At 36.0% G+C, this 12784-nt stretch overlaps 1 protein-coding gene and 1 non-coding gene across 6 annotated transcripts in view; both read left to right on the top strand.

Moving 5' to 3' along the window:
• Positions 1-12784, top strand: part of FGF12 (fibroblast growth factor 12) — a 525903-nt gene that overhangs the window by 378432 nt on the left and 134687 nt on the right. The gene's annotated exons all lie outside the window — the stretch shown is intronic.
• Positions 1650-1782, top strand: LOC118678012. Its single transcript, XR_004974703.1, has one exon. It is a non-coding gene; the product is annotated as a small nucleolar RNA SNORA51 (small nucleolar RNA).

The raw sequence follows: 12784 nt of genomic DNA on the forward strand, positions 1-12784 counted from the left end.
TTGGTGGTAAACAGTATGTATTCATGGAGAGGTGTAGTATTTTATCTGGCAGTAGTTACCCAATCTGATTAATGTTCACTTGCCCTTATCCATTTTGAAAGATTGCTTATTGTTACTTAGCTTAGTCTTCTATTTAATAGTTGAAAAACATTTATCTACCCAGTCATTACTGTCTCCTAACTAAAATATGTTGGAAAACCAGGAAGAAAGAAAGAAAGAAAGAAAGAAAGAAAGAAAGAAAGAAAGAAAGAAAGAAAGAAAGAAAGAAAGGAAGGAAGGAAGGAAGGAAGGAAGGAAGGAAGGAAGGAAGGAAGGAAGGAAGGATACTCTAAACATTCAAAAGAGAAATCATAATATCTTTTTATGGAATTTCTTGTACTTTACTTATTAGTGAACACATTATTCTGCTTTCATATGATCTGAAATCTTTAGTTCTACCAAGCTAAGTTGTCTTATTTCTTTGTCTAAGGAGAAAGAAAGCTACATATTTAAAAAAAGGAGAAAGAGGTAAGAGTGGCAGCAGTAACAGGAGTGAGAGCTAGGAAAAGCAACCCTGAATGAAAAGAAAAAGTCAGGGGGATGTTAAACATATATTACAAAAGCTTCCATAGAAAAAAAAAGAGCGTTTGAAAGGTGCAGAAACCTCCAAGTCTTTATTTAATCGTGAATAGCAATTCAGTGTATTACATTGCTGAGAGGTCCAGTTTACTAAAGTTTTATTCAACTAAATTATTCTCTTAAAAATCTCATAGAATTTGGCACTTCTTTCTAATACAGAATATCTTAAACTGGAGGCAAATCAAACCAGTAGAATCACTTCTAAATCAAATTGCAATTGAAGACCTGGAGATTCAGTGACAGAAAGATATGTTAAGTTTTATTTTAGAAACCCTTTTAAATTGTGTTAGAGTTCAACAGTACAGAGAGGCCTGCAAAGCCCTAGACACTTAAACACTTCACTTTCTCTTCTGTTCAAACATTGTCACAAGTAAAATTTTATACAATTTTCTTTCATTTTCCAAGAGAAAGTGTTTTTCCTCTTCTATAACCTGCCTTTATTTTTCCTTTAGAAAGCATCGCATGGACTCAGAATTAGATTAACAAGAGAAAACTTTGTTCTACTTAAATGAAATGTCTCTCCCCCACTTTTATCTCTCCTCATCTGTCTATGGAAATAATATAAATGAAATTTTGAAAGTTTGACCAAAAGCACTTTTTTAGAATCAGTTTTTCAGCTAATGCGAGTGTGCATGCATACGTGTGTGTGTGTGTGTGTGTGTGTGTGTGTGTGTGTGTGTGTGTGTGTTCCACTGGAGAGGCTCAAGCTGCCTCAGCTCTGCTTGCCAGCTGTGAGCCCAGCGTCTGGCGCCTGTTAGCTGAGCTGCGCTCCTGCTGTGGGAGCACGCTGACCACCAGAGGGCAGCTCCAGCATTGACCGCCTGCCCCCCCTGGTGGTCAGTACGCATCATAGCTACAGGCCTGTCATCTGGTTGTTAGGCTTTTATATATATAGGCGCACACACACACACACACACACACACACACACACACATACATCTATATGTTTTTAGATAGATGGAGAGAGCCAGTTAGAGAGATTGACTTTAAAAACCAGAAAATTGTGTAAGACCTTTAAAATATTTCCCCCAGGCCTCTCCCAGTGCTTACCACAGGCTGTGTTCTTACATTGCTTGTACAGAAAGAGAAGGCAGGGTACACCCAACCATATACACCTCAGCTCAGGCCACTTGACAGATCTGTGTTGCAAATGGGGAAACATGGAAAAAAACAAAAAAAACAAAAACAAAACAAGATGAAACAGGAAAAAAAGGGGAAAAAAGAGAAAAAGAAGAAGATAAAAAAAGTTCCCCTATATTTACCTCACTACCTTAGACAAGTCAGTTGTATATATAATGTTTGAATAGATGAACAACATGGTTTTTTTCTTTAATATCCCTCTGTTATTTATTTCCTTCACAAAAATTGGAAGAGAAAGATGATGACTTGGTAGAACATATTGTTTTCTGTCTATGACTGTATGATGCCAGACGGCCCTGTGAACACTGGAAAGAATAGTGGTTGGTATTCTTGATACTCTGCCCAACACAAAGCTATGACACACTTGAAAAGAAAACTCATGGTTTGCCAATAGCTATTTGGGTCAATATTGAACAAGGTAAGCCTTTAGGAAGTCGCTCTTGTCATGCTGAACAAAGTTCTGATTCTGAGCAGTGACAGTGATCGTTTTAAAGTTAGCATGGGTATAACTAAAATTTGGTGTCAATTTTAGCCATTTTCATATTTTGTTGGGATATGCCTGCACATATTTTGAGCTTTGACTATGAAATCACATTCCCTTGCCTTCCTATTTTCACTTAAATGGTATTTTAAATCGGCTCACACACACAGTTCTGATGCTAATTTGATACAAATATTGTCAAACATAGCACACTTTTGCTTTTATGAGGACTTTGGGAAAATACTTTTTTTCCTCTTAAGATTTGCAGACTGTTCCTTCAGGAGTGTATTGTCAAGGGGTACATAATATTCATATTTTGTCCTAAAACTTGGAAAAGTATATTTCCATGGCTAGTTTATTTCTGTGTATTTATTTTCCCTTATTTCCAAAAGGTTTCTCATATATGTACCTATTAATATGTACCTTTTGATCTGTATTAGTAAGCCAATATTTTCCAGAGTATTTATTTGAAGAAAAAGACATATTTGTGGGACAATATCCTGGAACACTCCTCTGACTATAGTGCTGATTAAAAGAAAAAGTAACACCCACAGGATTCTAAAACTCTTATGTCCACAGAATAATTAATAAATTAAGAGTTTCATATGTCCAGATATTTTCAGATACTTTTAATATCCAAAAAAGCTCTCCTGGTCAATGGCATGAAATCACCAGATGAAAATAGAAAAAAGTTATTTATTCATATAAAAAATATGTAGTCCATGAACTGGGGAGATGGTATTTTAATGCTATTGAATAAGCAAGGGCTAATGGCAGCATAGAGAAAGATAGAATGATGGATACACAAAAATGTAAGTACATATATAGATGCATTTATGAGTATATATATGTAAATAACTTTATAGCTGATTTGGTGATGTACTAAAAAGCAACATGACTTTGTTTTGTTTTTTGTTTTTTTAAATCACCAGTTATAAATAGGTAAAATTTTTTAGTAAATGAGAAGTTATATTCTAATAATTAAATCTGCCAATTATTGAACACTTGTTATATGCCATGTATTACGTTAGGTGTTTTAATGCATTATCTTATTCAATCATTAGCACATTTTGGTGCTATAAATACTCTTATAACTCCAAATGAGTATTGCTAAATGAGAAGCTGAATCCCTGATGAGTAAATAAACTTATCTGGAGTTGCATGACTAATAAATTGTAGGCCACAGAGCCAAGCTTATCTAGCTTCAAAAAACTTTCCCGTAATCACATTGAACATAAGAGTTGTCCTCTACAAACAGATGTAACTACCACAACTTTCCTCTCAGTCATTATTTTATGAGAAGCTGTTACCCCTTTATCTAAAGCCATATTGATATGTTATTTGACCATAGAGATCTAATTAATAGGCAGTGTAGTGTTGCCAAAGGTCTTGGAATGAGGTATTAGAAGACCTGAGTCTAAGCTCAAGCTCTTATACAGAGTCATTTTGCAATTGTCAGTTGATCTCTTTGAGCTTCAGTTTTCTCCTCTGTAATGGGAAGGTGATAAACCCATTTTTCAGTGTTATTGGAAAGTTTAATGAGGCTTAGTCAACTATATTATGAAATAAGTTGTAATTGGATCTAATATAACTTTTAATCTCTACCATGTAAATTCCACTTCTTCCCCTCATGAAGAATGAACTAATATTTATCGAGCACCTGGTATGTGTCAAGTGCTTTGTTTACACTAATTAATATTGATTACAAACTTACAAATTAGATTTTATCACCCCAATTTTTAGTGAGTACACAGAGGTTTTAAAGTGGTTAAGTCATGTAATGCGATTAATAAGAGGTAGAGTCAACAACCCCACTTTAGACTCTGTTCTTTTCTTCTGCAGGCTTGACTCAGGTCTCTGCAGTATCCAGCACGACCCGGGCTTGTTCTTCATACACTTTGAGTTTAAATGGTCTTTGTATTTGCTTGTTTGAATTCTCTACCTGGGTGGTTTTTCCCCATATGTTCCAATGGCTGCTCCTTCTTGTTATTCTTACCTTTCTTTTGACACAAAAGCCAAGCGGTACTGTCCTGTATTGCCTCTCCTACTCACCAGTTCTTTAGTACTTTAAGTGTTCTTTATAGTACTTGTCACTATCTGAAAATCATTTGTATTTTTATCTAGGTATTGGTTGACCATTCTAGTAGAATATAAGCTTCATGAAACCAGGTACTTTGTCTATCTTCTTTGCTCCTGCATCCCAGCACATCGAGTGGGCTTGGCACAATAGGTGTAAAATCAATGATTGTTGAATGAATGAATAAATGATCTTAAAATCTATTTCTATGTAGGCTGATCAAAACATTTTAAATGTAGTCCCATTTGTTTATTTTTGCTTTAGTTTCCATTGCCCTAGAAGCTGTATCGCTGAAGATATTGCTTTGGCATATGTCTGAGATTTTGCTGTCTGTGGATTCCTCTAATATTTTTATGGTTTCCCGTCTTATGTTTAAGTCATTTTTCCATTTTTGGTTTATTTTTGTGTATGGTGTAAGTTGGTGGTCTAGTTTCATTTTTTTTGCATGCATCTGTCCAATTTTCCCAACACCATTTATTGAAGGGACTGTCTTAACTCCATTGTATGTTCTTGTCTCCTTTGTCAAATGTTAATTGAGCATAGTAGTTTGGGTCAATTTCTGGGTTCTCTATTCTATTCCATTAATTTATATGTCTGTTCTTGTGCCAGTACCAGGCAGTTTTGAGAACAGTGAGGTAACCAATGGACACAGACACCAGGGGTTGAAGACATGAGTGGGGGGGGGGGGCAATGAGGGGATAAGGATACATATGTAATACTTTAATCAATAAAGAAAAAAATAAAAAAAACATTTTAAATGTAACGTTCAGTTTTCTGAATGATTATCAGTGTTTTCTCTGAATGTCACCTAGTTTCTTGTAGGGATTTTGTGGTACTCATAGGCTTGAGTATTGCTGAATAATTTGAATTTAGGCTAGGACAGCAAGGGCACTCTGATAATGGGGTGGTTCTTGACCATGATATAAAGCAAAGTATATAAAACACAGTATACATGAAAACTCATGAGGAAGATTTGTCTACTTTGCTATGAAAAGCTAAAAGGGCTGATTTGAGCTCTACTTGTTTGAGTGTATCTGTCATAACCAGAATTCTAATTATGAGTACTTTGTATTTGATGACTCAAGAAATAGGATGGCCATGGATGAACTTTCAGGCTTCTAGTTGAAAATGCAGAATTATTGATTAAGACATAAATCATTGGGCTTTGAATATAAATTTGACCTGGATTTCATCTATAACAAAAGATCATCTTATAATTTAGTGAAGCTTTAAGAAATTTAATCATAGCCCAACTGGTGTGGCTCAGTGGATTGAGCATTGTCCTATGCACCAAGAAGTCACTGATTGGATTCCTGGCCAGGGCACATGCCTGGGTTTCAGGTTCGATCTCCAGAAGGGGGCATGCAGGAGGCAGCCAGTGTTTCTATCTTTTCCTCTCCCTTTCTCTCTCTCTCTCTCAAACCAATAAAAACATCTATATTTTTAAAAAAATTAATCATAGGCATAAATCTAATTTTAAAAAGAAGATTCAAGAATCCCTTGGGAGAAAAGATCCTCTGTTTCGTGTTCCTCTTAAATGACACCTAGATTGTTTATGTAATGGTACTGCAGTTTTGATAGTATTTCTTGATAGCAAAGTGCAGTCTGCATTATTGCTATCAATTGCTCTGGTTCCTTGCTGTGAAATATTTTTCGCTGTTACTTATTTTGTGAATGCTAGATCATTGTCACACGGAGTAGTATTGCAATTCATAGGCTTATTTTTCAGTACCCACATTTTGTTTGAAAACTTGTCACCTCTGCCTAAAGTTATTCCTTTAATAAACACTCCAAATTGTGAAGTGGTTTGGGTAAGATGTTCCATCTAAAATCTTAACTTATTTCTAGAGATAATAATATGTTATCACACAGTGACTGACAACTTCACTTTTTCTTAGTAACTGTAGTCATCAAGGAAAGCTAGGCCACCAGGAAATTCTTTTTGGCTCAGGCTGAGTTAAGGAACTACCTCTTATTTGTGCTTCCATGGGGTGTTTATATCTATGTATAGCATTTACTACTTTGTTTTGAAAGCAATATAATGTGTTTTTACTAGTAGTGAGTTTCTCAAAAGCAGGTAATTCATCTGCCATGTCAATCTTGGTAAGCTCAGGTTCTAACATAGTTCTTGGCACAGAGTTAGTATTAAACAAATAGTTGTTGAACTTTAAACCTAGACGGATGCTTTACTCTTTTAAATTACATTCTCAGAGGCATTTAAGATTTACTTTCATTTGCTCCTCCCCTTGATGACTCTGCTCTATTCTGGGGTTAGTGGTTTTATGGCTTTGGCTGGCTTTTCCCATGTAAGCTGTCTTACTTGTGTTAGTTTTCAGAGCCTTATTTTTTTGTGGTTGCTGCTTCTAATCTTCTTTGATGCAACAGACCAGATAACTAAGCACATTAAAACAATAAGCTAAACTTTATGGTCTGTTAAGTTCTGCGCAACTTCGAACAAAGCTATATGCTTAGCATTGTGTTAAGCATCATGGTGGTACAAAGAAAATATAAGACAGAGTTCCTCCCCATTTTATTTGGAGAGGCAATATGTAAAAAGAGAATGCAATGAGGTAATATGTATTCAGTACTGAAATTGCAGTGCAGATGAGGGTAAAGGGAGTAAGGCTAATGGAAAGAGGAAATAAAAGAAGGTTTAAATTTTCATGACAGGCTATTTCATTCTATCTAGACCTTGAACGTTAAGCCAAGAGAAACAGATAGGTGCTTGGCAGTATTTGGAGGAAGTAGTCTAGTATAGAAAATTTTCGATTTTTACAAATATTAGATCTAGGAGTTTCTAATTCCTTCTGGGTTACTCAGAAAATTCTCTATATGTTTGATCATTAATTTTCTATTTAGTGTTATTTTTATGTAGATTGTCTCATATTTAGAATTGGGTAGAATGTAAATTTAAAAGAAAATGTTTTGAAACTTTAGGATGGATGATGATGTTTTACACAACAGTTCTGACTAACAGGCTATGAGGTTTAGGTCTCTGCAATAAGCAGTGACACTTCTCCACATGCCAGGTGTGTGTGTGTGTGTGTGTGTGTGTGTGTGTGTGTGTGTGTGTGTGTCATGGCTCAGCAGCAGAAGTTTAATGCCTGAGAGTTCCCCATAAGTAGCCAAAACCCTACCCTGCTCTCATGGAACAATTGTATTATTTGTTTATTTCCTGACAAAATGAAGACAGTTAGATAAAACATCAATCTCAGTAGGATGCTCAAAATAACAATAAAATATCCTTAGTGTTTTAAAATATAAATTTTTATAATTAATACAATTATTTTTATTGGCTTTATGAATATGTTCAGCCCATATTCTCATATGTACTTTTTTGAAGACTGCTTAAAAATTCTTTGATGGAAACCTCTTTATTCTACATTAGGATGCATGCCTAGAACAACCAAAAGTCTGCTTATGGTTCCAGAAAGCTATCAATTCAACCAGACTATAGATTAAAAAGAGAACAGATTTCTGGGTGTTTTAATTCTCTATAACTTGGTAATGATCACCATGTTAACTGGAAAGAAGGTCTTTCAACCAGATTCTACTGTTACTGTACATTTGACTTGCAGTGTTTTATGATTTGCCAAGAACCTTAGGGCAGCTAACATATTGGAGAGAAAATAAAAAGAATTTTAATAATCCATCATAAAGTTCAGTTCTATTTAATAGTACCAGCAGCACAAATGATAGAAAATCCAGCCAGATATTTGATTACATACTGGTGGGAGCATTGAGATTAATCCTCTTCTCCTCAGCATCAAGTTCATATTGTAATCAATGAACTTATATGAACAGATGCATAACCTGTAGACACAGAAAATAGTGCAGTGAAGGCCTGGGGTAGAGGGAGTCAATTGGGGTGAGAAAGGAGACATCTTTAATACTTTCAACAATAAAGATAAAATTTTAAAAAGTTCGTATGGTAACCAAAGCATCCTTACTTTCAGATTTGATTAAATTATCACCTCCCTTTTGAAATCTTCACTTGTGTTAGCAGAGTAAATGGCTTCTTCTCTCTAAATCAGCCATTCTGTGCTTATATCAGTGAATAGGATATCTTTTTGTTTAATTGAAGATATACCCATCTCTCTTAAGCTGTGATTTCCTCAGGGACAGGCACTAGGTGGTTCTCATTATTATATCTCCAGCACATAGTAGATACTCAGACATTTATTGTCATAGTATGTGAGCACACTTAGTTAATTAGTTTGCTTGATTGTCTCTGGTTATTTCCACTAAAAAAAAAAAACATGACCTTGACATAGTACAGAATCTTAAATATTATCACAACAGGATGTATTGCATTTACTTCATGCAAGAAGTTTTAATTACTAAGGGCATCCATGAAAATAATTATGTTGGTCTGACCCAAAAGGTAGTTCACAGCATGAACACCAAAAATTGAAGTATAATTAGGTGATTGTACATTTTAGTTTTATTAAAGAGGGTTAGGAAATTAAGTAAGAGCTTCAGAATTTAAAAGAATTTCAGGATATAAAGTAGTTTTCTAAATGAGAAAATAGCTGTAACAAAACTATACTCATATAATGGATTCTTAGAGAAACACTTATTTATGACATTTGGAAAAACAGGAGTGAATTACACCTAACAATATTTCATTTACTTATTTCCTGTAATAAATTGATATTCTTCATAACTCATTGAACTAGAAAATAAGTTCTTGATATAAAAAGATTTCTTTGAGATTATAGTGGAAAGAGCACTAGATTTGTAATCAGGAAGGTTGACTTTTAGTACTGGCTTGACCCATTTAGAATTATGAGGTTATGGCCAAGTTCCTCTATTTCTTTGAGGTTCAGATACTTCATCTGTAAAATGGAGATAATAATTTCAGTCTAATAGGAATTCATCGCTTACCTACCACAAAGGGCCACGGGGATTAAATGGGGTGGCATATTACACTTCATGTCACAGTGTATAATCCCAGGCTTGAATAGCTCCTCATTTGCCAGGTCAGAGTAAAATCCACATAGTAATTAGTATACTGGAACAACTTGTTATATATCTAGGCTGCAATGTATCTTTGAATATAGGCTACTTTCCCACTCACTCATTGGTGGAGCTTAACTGTAGTAGCTCCCGGCCAGTCCGTTCAACTTGTTGGGTGTGAATCCTACTAACATGAGCTTAAGTGACGCCACCCATCTGGCAGGAGCTCAGAGCTCTCTGTATAACACCAGGGCCAAAGAATTAAAGGTCCAGTTTCCCAGTAGTTTTCTAAGTGGCTTCAGGAATTCATTTTAAGACTTATAACCCAATGATTCTCTCTGACCCTGTGAAAACCAATATATTACAATAGATTCTGTCCAGAGTTCATTGTTTTCTGAGTTATTGGGAACTTGAGATTTGGAGTTTTGTTCTTTTTACTCACTATTGATCTGCCATGAGAGTCATGACAAACATTACTCCCCTCTGTGGAGTAGGGGAGAAAAGACAGTTCTGCAGTGTGACCTGCATCTCAAAAATCCAAAAATAACTAATACTTTTTGTTTTTCATCTTTTAACCTCTTTCCCCTTTCTGTTCCCAGTAGAGAGATTCACATCATTGGGAATCCAAATTGCAAAGCTAGTAGATTTTTTAAAACTTATGTTGGAAACTTCTGGTATAAAGATTATTTGAAGGGCATAGAAGGGAACAACTGTAGTTGGAACATATTTCAGCCAAGATCTCATAGTGTTTGAATAACCACATGGCCATTTAACAATATTAATTCATCATCCATGATGGGCAAAGTTCCATGTGATCACCAAGATATCATCAAGGGTAACAAGCAAGCTTCTTCTTGCCATCAAGAACTATGTAGTTTAGAAAGGATGTTGAAAGTTTGGAGTTTTGATGACTGACATTTCTTTTTTCTAACCAGTAGAAAATAGAGACAAGAGTGCAAATGAGGGCCAAATCATCATTTTTATTACTAGAGGCAAATGCCTAGTAGTTGGAAAAGCTTCAATGAAGAATGCAGTGTTAACCTGAGACAAAAATGTTGGGTCACCAGTGGATCTTTAACGGTAGACTTTAGAGCTAGAGGCCACCTGTGAGGAGAGCTGTTCCAGGAAAGAATCCCACAGGCTCTTACCCGTTAAGCTACATGGAGGTTCTCTGGCAGAGCAGGGATGAAGGAAAGAATGGCGGGCCTCTACTTGTGCCTCGGATGAGAGAACCTGGACTCTTTCAGAGGTGCTGATTACATGGGGATACATGGGAAGGAGGAACCTTACTCTTCATGGGAGCATGGGAGACGGTGAAATAGACAAAATTGTGCTTTTCCCCTCCACACTTGAAACTAAGTAGCCCTATTCATTTTTTTATATGGCCCAGTGAACATGACATATTAACCAGTAAGATTATCCACTTCTGATATGAGGTAGACGTAGTAACTGAAAGTTCATTAATCTACTGTGGTAAGGTTGGGGCAGTGGTAAAACTTTATTCTAAAAGAAAGTGGTGTTCTCTCCTAAAAATGAGGGATAAAATGTGTACATAAATAACTACTATAAATAAAGTTTCCTAAAATTTTGAATACTATAGCTACTTAATTATATGTGTTTGTGGAAATTATATTAAATCCTTCCAGAATGAAGCTGGATATAAATAGTTGAGTAAATACTAGTCCTTATCTTTTAATGAAGAATTCAGTTGCCTCTCTGATGTCAACAAAATACAAAAATAATGTTTTCTTTGTGGAGAAAACAAATTGGATCACAAGGTTCTGTTCAGAGAGAATTGCAATTAAAAGAGAATAGTCCATATTTTTAAATATTGCAGGTAATAATAATAGGTGTAATGTACTAAAGTCCCATATGTGCTAGGCCTGTACTAGATTTTTCATGCTGGTGACATTTATCCAAAAACTTTAGGTAACATTTAAATATATGTTTTATGTCACCCTCCTTATGAAAAATTCTGTCATACTTATGTTGTTCCTTTGAATTATTTTTCATGGTCCAAAATAAGAATAATCTCTTCTGGGAAGTTTTCCATGATTTTCCCTTACCTATATTATTTCTTAGTTGCCAGAAATCCTGTAGTACTTCCCGCAAAACATAGTTAGCACTTATTCAAGACATTCATTTTATCTGTTTATGTGTATGTATCTTATGCTTCACTTACCTCATAGGCAGAAATAAAGCTCTATATGTCTCCATACGTTCCTCCCACAATCTATCTCATCTAATCTAATAATAGACAAACATGGTAATTAACCGTACCTCTGCTACGCCTCCCATGGGCTAATCAGCACGATATGCAAATTAACCACCAACAAAGATGGTGGTTAATTTGCATACTGCAGGCATGGTGGGACAGCGCCATCCCCCCTGTTCTGCTGCCATCCGGGCCTGCTAACTGCAACCCGGGGTGGCGGGCATCCTGTGTGCAACCCGACCTGTGGCTGGCAGGCAGGACCACTGTGATCCCCGCCACCCGCCCTGCCCTCATCTGGCCCTCCCGTGGGGGACTCGGGGCTGGCAGGCTGGAAGGCAGCTCTGGCCAGAGCGAAGGCCTGGGTCCCGGGTGCCAGAGGAAAACAGGTGCTGGCAGCCAGGGGGAGGGAAGGTGTATTGCACGAATCTTTTCGTGCAACAGGCCTCTAGTTTACATATAATAAATCTTCGATAATTATTGACTAATGATTAGCTTCTGTGAGTTAGAAATTAGAAGGACAATTTGAAGTTTTGTTTAAATGTTACTAACTCAGCTGGGCGGCTTTGCTTAGTAGTTGAGTGTCATGAGCATGTGCCCTGACCAGGAATCAAACCAGGAGATCATGGTTTGATTCCTGGTCAGGGCACATGCCCATGTTGCAGGCTTGATCCCAGTTTGGGGCATGCTGGAGGCAGCCGATCAATAATTCTCTCTCATCATTGATGTTTCTGTCTCTCTCTCCTTCTCCCTTTCTCTCTGAAATCAGTAAAAATATATATTTTAAAAAAATTCAGTAACTGATATAAATCTCCTATGACAGGAAAATATATTTCATTCTCATGCACAACAAAATAACTTATTTCTGACAATAACTTAACATTTTAGACCTCTGTACTGGTTATTTAATCATAAATAAACTTTTCCACATGACCTCAACCTAAATTGAGAAACATTAGTTTTTTTATTTCGGCAGTTTTGTTCTCTAGTATTTCCATCTTCCAATATATGTAGAGTCATATTAGCAAGAGAGAATTTGCTGAGAAAAAGCAGCACATGAGTGAAAAGTCAGTCACTTGGAAATCAGGAACCTTACTCTATTTCTACTTTGGCTTCTAATTCATAATGGAACTTTGGGAAGCTCTTTCATTCTTATTTAACTAATACTCATGGAATTCTTATTGTATGTTAGTCACTATTCTAGGCTTGGGAGATGTAGTGAAGAAAACATACAGATATTTTTGCTTCTGTGGGGCAAACATTCTAGTTACCCTTTTGAGCTTTAGTATCCTATATA

This window comes from Myotis myotis, unplaced genomic scaffold (assembly GCF_014108235.1).
Source record: "Myotis myotis isolate mMyoMyo1 unplaced genomic scaffold, mMyoMyo1.p scaffold_m19_p_2, whole genome shotgun sequence".
In the NCBI taxonomy this organism is placed as follows: domain Eukaryota; kingdom Metazoa; phylum Chordata; class Mammalia; order Chiroptera; family Vespertilionidae; genus Myotis; species Myotis myotis.